At 38.7% G+C, this 13,206-nt stretch overlaps 1 protein-coding gene across 25 annotated transcripts in view; it reads left to right on the top strand.

The window, feature by feature from the left end:
* The window catches only part of LOC116764761, a 430,466-nt gene that overhangs the window by 366,213 nt on the left and 51,047 nt on the right, over nucleotides 1-13,206 (top strand). Inside the window, exon 9 of one of the 25 annotated variants that reach the window (XM_032653658.1) lies at nucleotides 2,938-3,005. The exons of 23 other annotated variants lie outside the window; for them this stretch is intronic. The gene's annotated coding sequence lies outside the window, so the exon portion shown is untranslated. Of the gene's footprint in view, nucleotides 1-2,937; nucleotides 3,006-10,322; nucleotides 10,347-13,206 lie in introns of those variants that run through there. One more of the 25 variants, XM_032653666.1, reaches the window with a different exon arrangement.

The raw sequence follows: 13,206 nt of genomic DNA, 5'->3' as shown, positions 1-13,206 counted from the left end.
TGTTGATCTTTACTTTCTATAGATTGTAGTAGAAATAGATACTGCTTTCTTTTCCAAGTCAAAAATTAAGACGTCTGATCCCCCAGAGATCTGAGTCACCCCATCTATAGAGCACGGCATCACTTCTCATTTGGAACCATCACAGTAATAATTGATTTAGGCAAGAGTCATCAACAGATGCTGAAACTGTTGGATGAAAATTTGATGAGGAACAGGATATTTACTTAATCTCAAAGTATCTCCGCTTATGAATTACAAAGGGAAAAATAGTAATTTTACAAGGGACCCCACTTTAGTGATCAGAGTTATCACCATTTATGGGACAAATGAACATATGCCTCCTGATACCAAGACATATCACCTCTGCGGCATTTCTGTCAAAACTGTGTAATCGGAATATAATCATGAGGAAATACCAGACAAAACCAAGTTACTTTACAAAATAACTGGCTTGTTCTCTTCAACAAGTGAAGGTCAGAAAAAACAAAGAGACAGAGGTACTGTTCCAGATTAAGGGAGACCAAAGAGATGGGACAGCTGAATGCAATGTGTGATCCTGGACTGCATCCTGGACTAAAATTTTCTTTCAATTTCTCTTCCTTTTTTAGTTATCTCATTTTTAAAAACTGTAAGGTTGTTGTTGGGACAATTGGCCAAATTTGAATAAGATCTACAGATTAGATCATACTAAATCTTATTTTCCTCATTTTGATTATGTTCTCCTCGTTATGTAAAAGAGTGCCCCCAAATAATACACACTGAAGTTTCAGGGATGAATGGGTATCATAAACCAGCAATTTACTCTCAATTGGTCAAATACATGTGTATATTTAATTATATGTGTAATTTGAATGTATGTAATTTATATATTATAATAATTCATATATATATGAGAAAGTGATAAAAATTTAACAGTTGTAGGAAATCTGGAAGAAAGGTATCTGGAGTTCTTTTTATTATTCTTACAAGTTTTCTGTACATCTGAAATGATTTCAAAATAAATACTGACAACCTCCCAAAGACTGACAGATCCGATTAGCTAGTTTTAAGGGCTCCTTGGCTCACAGGCTGCAAGTCCACCTGTAGGTGGGAGGAGCACCTGTTGACTCGAGAGTAAACTTCAATCACATGTTGGGCTGCATTTTCACAGACAGTATTTGCCGTTTCCAGGACACTTTCTTTTTTAAAAAATTAATTTATTTATTTTTGGCTGCGTTGGGTCTTCGTTGCTGCGTGCAGTCTTTCTCTAGTTGCGGCGAGCGGGGGCTGCTTTTCATTGTGGTGCGTAAGCTTCCCATTGCCGTGGCTTCTCTTTTTTTGGAGCACAGGCTCTAGGCGCGCGGGCTTCAGTAGTTGTGGCACACGGGCTCAGTAGTTGTGGCTCACATGCTCTAGAGTGCAGGCTTAGTAGTTGTGGCGCTCCGGCTTAGCTGCTCCGCGCGTGTGGGATCTTCCTGGACCAGGGCTAGAACCTATATCACCTGCATTGGTAGGCAGATTCTTAACCACTGCACTACCAGGAAAGTCCTCCAGGACACTTTTTTTTTTTTTTTTGCTCTACTTGGGCCTCTCACTGTTGTGGCCTCTCCTGTTGCGGAGCACAGGCTCCGGACGCACAGGCTCAGTGGCCATGGCTCACAGGCCCAGCCACTCCGCGACATGTGGGATCCTCCCAGACCGGGGCACGAACCTGTGTCCCCTGCATTAGCAGGTGGACTCTCAACCACTGTGCCACCAGGGAAGCCCAGGACACTTTCTTTTTAATTGACTTATTTTGTAGACTCATTCTGTGTCACTAGTAAGGTCCTGTCTCCAGATTTTATTGTGAGAGTATTCCTTGTTAGCATAGAGAAACGAATGGCATTTGAAGAAGGATTTAAGGATTCACCTTAAAAGATCCTACTTAATTATTAGCATCTTCCACTGCCTCCATATTACTGTTATTTATGTCTCACTGGGAGGGTTTCCACAAGCATCCTTCTGTTGCCTTTCATCACCTCTTTTTGATATATTTTCTTTTCCTCTGCTTTTTCCTTCCAGTTTTTGTATTTTATGCTGACAGTTTTATGAGAAATGGTTTTAATAGGTACATGTTGTAAAATGGAAATATTTTACTGGGATATTACATAAAATACACAGGAGAAACTAGGGTATAAATTATATTTTTTATCATAAGATTTTACTGCAAATAAGTTCGCATATACAATCTTTTATTTATGATAAGAGCAGATTCTTTTAACTTATAGCTCCTTTTGAATTTAGTGCTTCAGTAAGGAAGCGTCTGTGTAGTTACATAAAAGAAGGTTTTATTTTGATGAGAAATGAATCTCTTATTTGGGGAATGTTATTTTTCCTGTTGACTTATAGAGGGAGAGAAAAGTGGAGGTGGTGATTACTTTGGGATGGGGTTAAATGTCAGTCTCTGATGGGAAGAAAAGACTATGCTGTTCCCTTAAACTTATTGCAAAGGGGTGTGTGTTGTTAGCCTTCAATGTGGCCTCAATGCCAGGGTAGCCCCACCTGCCCTCAGCCTACCTCCACTCAACCTACCCTCATCATTAGTCATTTGTAGGCAAAGGGCAAGAGCAGTGAGGTCTATTCTTGCTATTTCTGGGCCCTGCATTTTATCGGGAATACAAGACTAAGGAAACTGTGTAGCCTGTCTCTGTTTCTTGCTGACTTGCAATTTCTATCTTATTGAAATAGAAAATTAACTGAAATGTAGTCTTGCTCCTTGGGAGGAGGTGTTCCTATTTTGGCAGGCCATGAAAGATGTCCTATTGGAAACTGAAACTCAACAAACAAGACACTTGCATTTAATGGCCTACGCACACACGTTTATCAAGTCCTCTTTACAGGCTTATATTTTCTCAAAGCATCCCCTCCTTTGGATTTCCCATTTCAATTAATGGCACCATCATTTTTCCTATTCCTTAGGTGAAATTAAACAATGGCACATTTTGAAATGCGAAAATTCAGGGAAGGATTTTTAAGAGAACCAACAGGTAGATGTATTTGAGTTTTAATTGCCTCTTTTCTTTTCTTCTTTGTCAAATCACATTTTGTTTCTTCCACTCTCATTTTCCTTCTCTTTCTCCTTTCTCTTGCCTCTCTCCCCTACTCTTTCAATACATTCTTTGCATATAGTGGAGAGGTGACTTAAAGATCCATCTCTGGAATTCACTTCTATGAAATGGTGCTGGCAAGTTCTGGTTTTGTTTACTTTTCAGACGGAATTAAGGTTTTGTGCAAGTCTTCCTTATGTATGACAGCTCAGCACAAAAGGCAACTGGCATTTCTTCTCCTTTATACATATCCATTTTTCTGGCCTGCTGATATGCATACAGTTTTCACCAGGAATGTTCAGTAGCTAACCAGTTAAGACCTCTGGTTTCTGCATTCAGTTGATACCTTTATGTTTTTGGGAGCTCTGATGGTAGAATAGCACTGAGCTAGGCTTTCATGAACAACATTCTTGATAAGCAATTTAAGAATACTATGAAAGGGGAAAGTCAATTTTAAAATTTCCAGAATTCTGTTTCTCTAATAAATTGATCTTTGCCATTGTCAGTTTCACAAGTCTTTGTCAAAGATGCACACATAGTTTTGCTTGAGTTGTAAACAGTGTGTAGATCCATTTTATATATTCTGCCTTTATTCTAACTGTTGTAAACACTTATCCAGCTTGCCATGTAATTTTTTTTTATAACAATTATTGAGCACCTTTTATGTGTCAGCTACTATATATTTTTTCCACATCTTTATCGGAGTATAAATGCATTACAATGTTGTGTTAGTTTCTGCTTTATTGGAGTATAAATGCATTACAATGTTGTGTTAGTTTCTGCTGTATAAAGTGAATCAGCTATATATGTATATATATACGTACATCCCCATAAATCCTCCCTATTGAGCCTCCCTCCCACAATCCCTATCCCACCCCCTAGGTCGTCACAAAGCATCAAGTTGATCTCCTTGTGCAATGATGCTGCTTCCCACTAGCCATCCATTTTACATTTCATAGCGTATATATGTCAGTGCTACTCTCTCACTTCATCCCAGCTTCCCCTTCCCCTGCCGTGCCCTCACATCCGTTCTCTAGGTCTGTGTCTTTATTCTTGCCCTGCTACTAGGTTCACCAGCACTGCTTTTTAAAATTCCATATATATGCATTAGCATACGATATTTGTTTTTATCTTTCTGACTTACTTCACTCTGACAGATTCTAGGTCCATCCACCTCACTACAAATAACTCAGTTTTGTTCCTTTTTATGGCTGAGTAATATTCCATTGTATATATGGGCCACATCTTCTTTATCCATTCATCTGTTGTTGGACATTTAGGTTGCTTTCATGTGCTGGCTATTGTAAATAGTGCTGCAATGAACATTGTGGTACATATATATATTTTTGAATTATGGCTTTCTCTGGGTATATGCCCAGTAGTGGGATTGCTGGGTCATATGATAGTTCTATTTTTAGTTTTATAAGGAACCTCCATACTGTTCTCCATAGTGGCTGTATCAATTTACATTCCCACCAACAGTGCAAGAGGGTTCCCTTTTCTCCACACCCTGTCCAGCATTTATTGTTTCTAATTTTTTGGTGATGGCCATTCCGACCGGTGTGAGGTGATACCTCATTGTGGTTTTGATTTGCATTTCTCTAATAATTAGTGATGTTGAGCATCTTTTCATTTATTTGTTGGCCATTTGTATGTCTTCTTTGGAGAAACGCCTATTTAGGTCTCCTGCCCATTTTTGTATTGGGTTGTTTGTTTTTGTGATATTGAGTTCCATGAGCTGCTTGTATATTTTGGAGATTAATCCTTTGTCAGTTGCTTTGTTTGCAAATATCTTCTCCCATTCTGAGGGCTGTCTTTTTGTCTTTTTTATGGTTTCCTTTACTGTGCAAAAGCTTTTAATTTTCATTAGGTCCCATTTGTTTATTTTTGTTATTTCCATTTCTCTAGGAGGTGGATCAAAAAGGATCTTGCTGTGATTTATGTCATAGAGTGTTCTGCCTATGTCTTCCTCTAAGAGTTTTATAGTGTCTGGCTTTACATTTAGGTCTTTAATCCATTTTGAGTTTACTTTTGTGTATGGTGTTAGAGTGTGTTCTAATTTCATTCTTTTACTAGTATTTGTCCATTTTTCCCAGCACCACTTATTGAAGAGGTTGTCTTTTCTCCATTGTATATTCTTGCCTCCTTTGTCAAAGATAAGGTGACTTATGTGTGTGGGTTTATCTCTGGGCTTTCTATCCTGTTCCATTGATCTATATTTCTGTTTTTGTGCCAGTACCATACTGTCTTGATTACTGTAGCTTTGTAGTATAGTCTGAAGTCAGGGAGCATGATTCCTCCAGCTCTGTTTTTCTTTCTTAAGATTGCTTTGGCCATTCAGGGTCTTTTGTGTTTCTATACAAAATGTGAAATTTATTGTTCTATTTCTATGAAAAATGCCATTGATAATTTGACAGGGATTGCATTGAACCTGTAGATTACTTTGCGTAGTATAGTCATTTTCACAATATTGATTCTTCCAATCCAGGATCAGGGTATAACTCTCCATCTGTTTATGTTATCTTTGATTTCTTTCATCAGTGTTTTATAGTTTTCTGAGTGCAGGTCTTTTGCCTCCTTAGGTAGGTTTATTCCTAGGTATTTTATTCCTTTTGTTGTGATGGTAAATGGGATTGTTTCCTTAATTTCTCTTTCTGATCTTTCATTGTTAGTGTACAGGAATGTAAGAGATTTCTGTGCATTAATTTTGTATCCTGCAACCTTACCAAATTCATTGATTAGTTCTAGTAGTTTTCTAGTGGCATCTTTAGGATTTTCTATGTATAGTATCATGTCATCGGCCAACAGTGACAGTTTTACTACTTATTTTCCATTTTGTATTCCTTTTATTTCTTTTTCTTCTCTGACTGCTGTGGCTAGGACTTCCAATACTATGTTGAATAATAGTGGTGAGAGTGAACATCCTTGTCTTGTTCCTGATCTTAGAGGAAATGCTTTCAGTTTTTTGCCATTGAGAATGATGTTTGCTGTGGGTTTGTCTTTTTATTATGTTGAGGTAGGTTCCCTCTATGCCCACTTTCTGGAGAGTTTTTATCATAAATGGGTGTTGTATTTTCTCAAAAGCTTTTTCTGCATCTATTGAGATGATATATGCTTTCTATTCTTTAATTTGTTAATATGGTATATCACATTGATTGTTTTACATATATTGAAGAACCCTTGTCTCCCTGGGATAAATCCCATTTGATCATGGTATATGATCTTTTTAATGTGTTGTTGGTTCTCTTTGCTAGTATTTTGTTGAGGATTTTTGTGTCTATGTTCATCAGTGATATTGGTCTATAATTTTCTTTTTTTGTGATATCTTTGTCTTGTTTTAGCATCAGGGTGATGGTGGCCTTGTAGAACGAATTTGGGAATGTTCCTCCCTTTACAATTTTTTGGAAGAGTTTCAAAAGGATAGGTGTTAACTCTTCTCTAAGTGTTTGATAGAATTCACCAGTGAAGCAATCTGGTCCTGGACTTTTGTTTGTTGGAAGACTTTTAATTACAGTTTCAGTTTCGTTACCTGTGATTGGTCTGTTTATATTTTCTAATTCTTCCTGGTTCAACCTGGGAAAGTTGTACCTTTCCAGGAATTTGTCCATTTCTTCCAGGTTGTCCATTTTATTGGCATATAGTTGCTTGTAGTAGTCTCTTATGATCTTTCGTATTTCTGTGGTGTCAGTTGTAATCTCTCCTTTTTCATTTCTAATTTTATTGATTTGAGTCCTCTCTCTTTTTTTCTTGATATGTCTGGCTAAAGGTTTATCAATTTTGTTTACCTTCTCAAAGAACCAACTTTTAGTTTTATTGATCCTTGCTATTGTTTTCTTTGTTTCTATTTCATTTATTTCTGCTCTGATCTGTATGATTTCTTTCCTTCTACTAACTTTTAGTTTCCTTCTCCTAAGTTGTAGTGGGTTTTCTTTATCTAGTTGCTTTATGTGTAAGGTTAGGTTGTTTATTTGAGATTTTTCTTGTTTCTTGAGGTGAGCTTGAATTGCTATGAACTTCCCTCTTAGAACTGCTTTTTCTGTGTCCCATAGGTTTTGGATCATTGTGTCTTCATTGTCATTTGTTTCTAGGTATTTTTAAATTTCTTCTTTGATTTCTTCAGTGATGTCTTGGTTATTTAGCAGCACACTGTTTAACCTCCATGTGTTTGTGTTTTTACAGTTTTTTTTTCTTGTAATTGATTTCTAATCTCATAGCATTGTTGTTAGAAAAGATGCTTGATACAATTTCAATTTTCTTAAATTTTCCAAGGCTTGATTTGTGATCCAAGATGTGATCTATTCTGGAGAATGTTCCATGTGCACTTGAAAAGAAAGTGTGTTCTCCCGCTTTGGGGTGGAATGTCCTAAAAATATCAATTAAGTCTATGTGGTCTATTGTGTCATTTAAAGCTTATGTTTCGTTATTTACTTTGTGTCTGGATGATCTGTCTATTGTTGTAAGTGGGGTGTTAAAGTCCCCCACTATTATTGTGTTGCTGTTGATATCTCCTTTTATGGCTGTTAGCATTAGCCTTTTGTATTGAGGTGCTCCTATGTTGGGTGCATAAATATTTATAATTGTTATGTTTTCTTCTTGGATTGATCCCTTGATCATTATGTAGTGTCCTTCTTTATCTCTTGTAACAGTCTTTATTTTAAAGTCTATTTTATCTGATATGAGTATTGCTACTCCAGCTTTCTTTAGATTTCCATTTGTATGGAATATATTTTTCCATCCCCTCACTTTCAACCTGTATGTGTCCCTAGGTCTGAGGTGGGTTTCTTGTAGACAGCATATATAAGGGTCTTGTTTTTGTATCCATTCAGCCAGTCTGTATCTTTTGTTTGGAGCATTTAATCCATTTACACTCAAGGTGATTATCAATATGTATGTTCCTATTACCATTTTCTTAATTGATTTGGGTTTGTTTTTGTAGGTCTTTTTCTTCTCTTGTTTCCTGCTTCGAGAAGTTCCTTTAGCATTTGTTTTAAAGCCTGTTTGGTGGTGCTGAATTCTCGTAGCTTTGTCTTGTCTGTAAAAGCTTTTGATTTCTCTGCCAAATCGAAATGAGATCTTCGCTGGGTAGAGTAATCTTGGTTGTAGGTTTTTCCCTTTCATCACTTTAAATTGTCCTGCCACTCCCTTCTGGCTTGCAGAGTTTCTGCTGAAAGATCCACCATTAACCTTATGGAGATTCCCTTGTATGTTATTTGTTGCTCTTCCCTTGCTGCTTTTAATATTTTTTCTTTGTATTTAATTTTTGATATCTTGAGTAATATGTGTCTTGTTGTCTTTCTCTTTGGATTTATCCTGTATGGGACTCTCTGCACTTCCTGGACTTGATTGACTATTTCCTTTCCCATATTAGGGAAGTTTTCGACTATAATCTCTTCAAATATTTTCTCAGCCCCTTTCTTTTCCTCTTCTTCTGGGACCATTATATTTCGAATATTGGTGTGTTCAGTGTTTTCCCAGACGTCTCTGAGACTGTCCTCAATTCTTTTCATTCTTTTTTCTTTATTCTGCTCCCCGGCAGTTATTTCCACCATTTTATCTTCCAGCTCAGTTGTCCATTCTTCTGCCTCAGTTATTCTGCTATTGATTCCTTCTAGCATATTTTTAATTTCAGTTATTGTGTTGTTCATCACTGTTTGTTTGCTCTTTAGTCCTTCTATGTCCTTGTTAAATGGTTCTTATATTTTCTCCGTTCTGTTTCCGAGATTTTGGATCATCTTTACTATCATTACTCTGAATTCTTTTTCAGGTAGGTTGCCTATTTTGTCTTCATTTATTTGGTCTTGTAAGTTTTTACCTTGTCCCTTCATCTGTAACATAGTTTTTTGTCTTTTCTTTTCTTTCTTTCTTTATTTTTTTTGATTGGTGGGACTGTATTCCTGTCTTACTGGTTGTTTGGCCTGAGGTGTCCAGCACTGGAGTTTGCAGGCAGTTGGGTAGAGCCAGGTCTTGGTTCCAAGGTGATGACCTCTGGTAAGCCTCACTCCAATTAATATTCCCTGGGGTCTGAGGTTCTCTGTTAGTCCTGAAGTTTGGACTCGGCACTCCTACCACAGGAGCTCGGGCCCGACCTCCAGCCTCGGAACCAACATCCTTCAAGCTGAGGTCTCCACAGCACAGGGCCAGCTTCAGGCACCATTGGATCCTGGTGATGACAGTGATGTCATCAGAACTCAGCTTGTTCTTTCTTCCATGTCAAGGCCTTACCTTCGTTCAGCCTGTCTTCATTAAGAAGCCCCAATGTCTGCCTTTGGGAACCTTCAGGCTCCTCCATGATGACAAGATGCTCAGCTACTATATTAAAAAAGAGAATGAGGGCTTCCCTGGTGGCTCAGTGGTTGAGAGTCCGCCTGCCGATGCAGGGGACGTGGGTTCGTGCCCCGGTCCGGGAAGATCCCACGTGCCATGGAGCGGCTGGGCCCGTGAGCCATGGCCGCTGAGCGTGTGCATCCGGAGCCTGTGCTCTGCAACGGGAGGGGCCACAACAGTGAGAGGCCCGTGTACCACCAAAAAAAAAAAAAAAAAAAAGAGAATGAGACTGTATGGTGGGTAGATGGCCAGAATCAATTAAACCAGGGTTCAAGTCTTGGCTATGTCATTTGCTCACTTTGTGCCTTGGGCAAGTTACTCCACTTCTTTGAGCCTCAGTTTCCACATATTTTAAACTGAGACTAATTAACAGCATACTTTATCAGAGTTGTAAAATTTTAATGAGATGTGGAGATAAAATGCAAAATGCATGGCACAGTTCTTGGCATAGAGTAAGCATTAAGTAAATGATAGTGAATAAGATTGGCTATGGTGATGTGCCCATGACCTCAAGGAGTTTAATAGAGAGAGACATATACAAAAATACATGCAATGAGGAATAACAGATACCATGATAAACATCCACATAATCATGATAGACCATTCATTGGAGGTCCCAAGGAAAGCATGGTTGATTTCACCTGGGAATGAAGGTGTAGAAAATTAAGAAATTATTTACAAAGAGGCAGTAAGTAAGCTCAGTTTTGAAGGCAAACTGGCATCTGTTGTACAGATACAGCTCCACTAATTCTAAAGGTGCATGAGTAAAGCCCAGCTAACCTTCTCAGCTGGGTTGTGAAGGATGTGAAGGGTTTTACCGAGTGGAAATGAGGGAAGGATATTCCAGGCAGAGGCTACAGCATAAGCAAGGACATTGGGTTATAGATGTTTATTCAGGAAATGAATGTGTTTATATTGTATTTAATACACTAGGAACACAGGCCTGCAGGTGGGGCAGGTGCAAGGAATGAAGTTGGACAGGCAGGTGGAACAAAGCTCACAGAAGCCCTGGGGGCCTGTCCCAGAACTTGGAACTCCACCAGGCTGGCGATGGGAGTGCCATACTCATTAGCCCCATCTGGTGGCAGAGTGGAGCCTGGATTGGAGGACAACGCTGGCGGCAAGAAACAAGTCTACTGCAATGGTCCAGACCAGAGGGGATAGACTGAGCTAACGCTGTAATATTCCATCATATAACACAAACATCCTCTTGTTTGTGGGCACTTAATTTTAAACTGTTGCTGTTCTGAATATTGCTATGGTTCGCATCTTTATGTATATAAAGATATATATTTCTTTCTCTCATATGTTCTTTAAGATAAAGGACATAAACATCTTCATGACTCTTGACAATTATAGGTAAATTTGTTTCAAATAGGTGTTCTAAATTATATTTTCACCAGGGTCCATTTGCGTATGGCCTTCACAGCACATTGATAACACTGAGTGCTGCCATTCTTTGTTGGTTTAGAAGGCATAAAGCTGTTGTTTCAATTTGCTTTTCCTTGATATCTACAGAAATTAAATGTTTTCCCCATTTGTCTTCTAATTATGTGTCCTCGCTTGTGGATTGCAGGTCCTGTCCTTTGCCCATTTGATAAGCAATTGTGTTAAATCCTTTCTTGGCTGGCCTCTCTTCTGGCAACTCTCCATATACACATTTCCCCACAGGCTCTCTTTCTAATTTCTTTTCTCTTTGATCTATTGAAACCAAATCCTTTTTCTAACTACATATTACAATAGACATAACAATTCTAATTGCTCTATTGATTCATGGCCACTACAGTGGTAGGCACATTAGGAAGAACAAGATTTTGCTGTGAGAGACCAGGGTTTGTAAGCCTGGCTTCATGCTTTCTAGCTGTGTAGTTTGGTGCAAGAATCTTAATCTCTCTGAACTAGTTTGCTTACCTGTGAAATGGGAGCGGTAGTATATGTTCGGATGGATTAGAAACTATGATATATTTGGCTATTGGTAGCAGAGACATAAATGCAGGGGCTTGAAAAAGTAGTAGTCTATTCTTTTATGTTAAATTATCTTGGAGGTGGGGAGCCCAGGGCTGATATATTCCTATTGAAATAGGGAAGCCTATTCCATGAGGCTTTCCCCTGCCTTTAGTGTAGTCATGGGGTTAGGTTGTGGGATTAGGTTGTGGGATTGGACAGCCTTGTTCCTTAAAGACTAGGGAAGCAATTGGATAGTGTTGGATAGTGGCAAATCTGAACCTATTCACTCACTCATTGAACAAATATTTGTTAAGTACCTGCTGTATGCAGAGCTCAAAGATTTTTTTTTCTGGTGGAAAATATACATGCTAAGTCAAGTAAGAGATCTTGGTTATTTCACTGATGTCTTAATCATGGAGAATGATTATCTCTTTCTTTAGGAAAATCCAGACCTGGAATCTCTGGGTTCCAAGGTGACTCTGTTGCCTCCTACATACCTGTCCCCAGTATCCTTACAATAATCTCCCATCCCAGAAAAAGCATTCCTGTAGATTCACCAAATACAGGCTCAAAAATAGGCTCGCAGGGTTATTCAAAAGACCAGACCATATCCTCAACACTTGATTAAGTTGGTAATGGATGTTTGCTATCTGGACCTATGCCTTCTGGTCTATTGGTTAGAAGAATCAGCCTCATGATTTTATAGTCACACTATTTATACAGGTGCTTCTGGGCATCATAAGACTATGTACAGACAGAGGGGTCTCACAGATCCCCTGCCAGCTCAGAGAATCCTCTGGTTCCTGTGATATGTTTTATTATTATTATTATTACCGGTAGAATCATCATAATTCTACTTCTGTCAAAATGTATTCATTACAAATGAAATTGCTGTTCAGATCTCATAGTTCATGCCTGAAAGCAAAGATATTAGAATTAATGAGCATTTTTGCTGATGAGAAGAAAAGTCACTGAAGGGTGATTGGACTTTAGCCTTTTAATGGGTTTGATACTCTTCTTTCATTAGGGTTGACAGGGGCGTATCTGGCTCCCTTATGCTGTGTGCCATGGTTTAAAAATATACCTTATGTGACATGAAGCTAGCTTTTCTTTCACAATAAAATAGCCCAGTATCACGAGTACATGTAAACAGAGCTCCGTTGAATCTGGGCAGAGGGAGGGTGACAGTCTTACCCTGATTAGCAGGTGGCTGATGGGCTTTGACTGGTTTATTAAAATGTTAGTGTACTTTGATTCCAGTATTTTTCATAGAGCGAGCAACAAGGATTTACAAAGAGCAAGTCTACTCAGAGAACCTGGTAGCAACTCTGAAAGAACTGAAGATGAGCCCTGCAGACAACCAGGGCAATGTTGAGAAGCACAACCTCTAATACATTTTACCTGTGGTTCAAATGGATGTGGATGTGCACTGGGTCATACTGTAACCGAGGGGTCCAGCGTTGACTCAAGGGAAACATAATTTAAAGCCTTCAGGGCCTTGGAAGCTTGGGCTTTCTTATTAATGAGGTTGGGGAGAGTTTTCAACTGAGGACAAGCATTCAATTTTTTATATCCAAGGCCATGACATTACAGAAACCAGGGAGAAGAACTGAGGTATCAATTTGAATAGGTTTTGTCTGTCACCATTTTGTGGACATACTGTTCAGCTGGATGGGATGCAGGGCTGATGAAGGCATAGTTTGAGGTATGGTACCTCTAGCATATTTCTATTAGATGGATGCAGACTTCCATATGAAACCTGACTGTCCTCTCTGAACTGGTTTTACTCACATTCCACCAAATGGGTGTTTTTTGTTTTTTTTCCCCACACCAACCAATTCTTCAACTCTGTGGACATCAACTGGGTAGC

Source organism: Phocoena sinus, chromosome 13, assembly GCF_008692025.1.
Source record: "Phocoena sinus isolate mPhoSin1 chromosome 13, mPhoSin1.pri, whole genome shotgun sequence".
Lineage (NCBI taxonomy): Eukaryota > Metazoa > Chordata > Mammalia > Artiodactyla > Phocoenidae > Phocoena > Phocoena sinus.
Note: the sequence above shows the minus strand (reverse complement) of the source record. Positions and strands in the feature narration are given on the sequence as shown.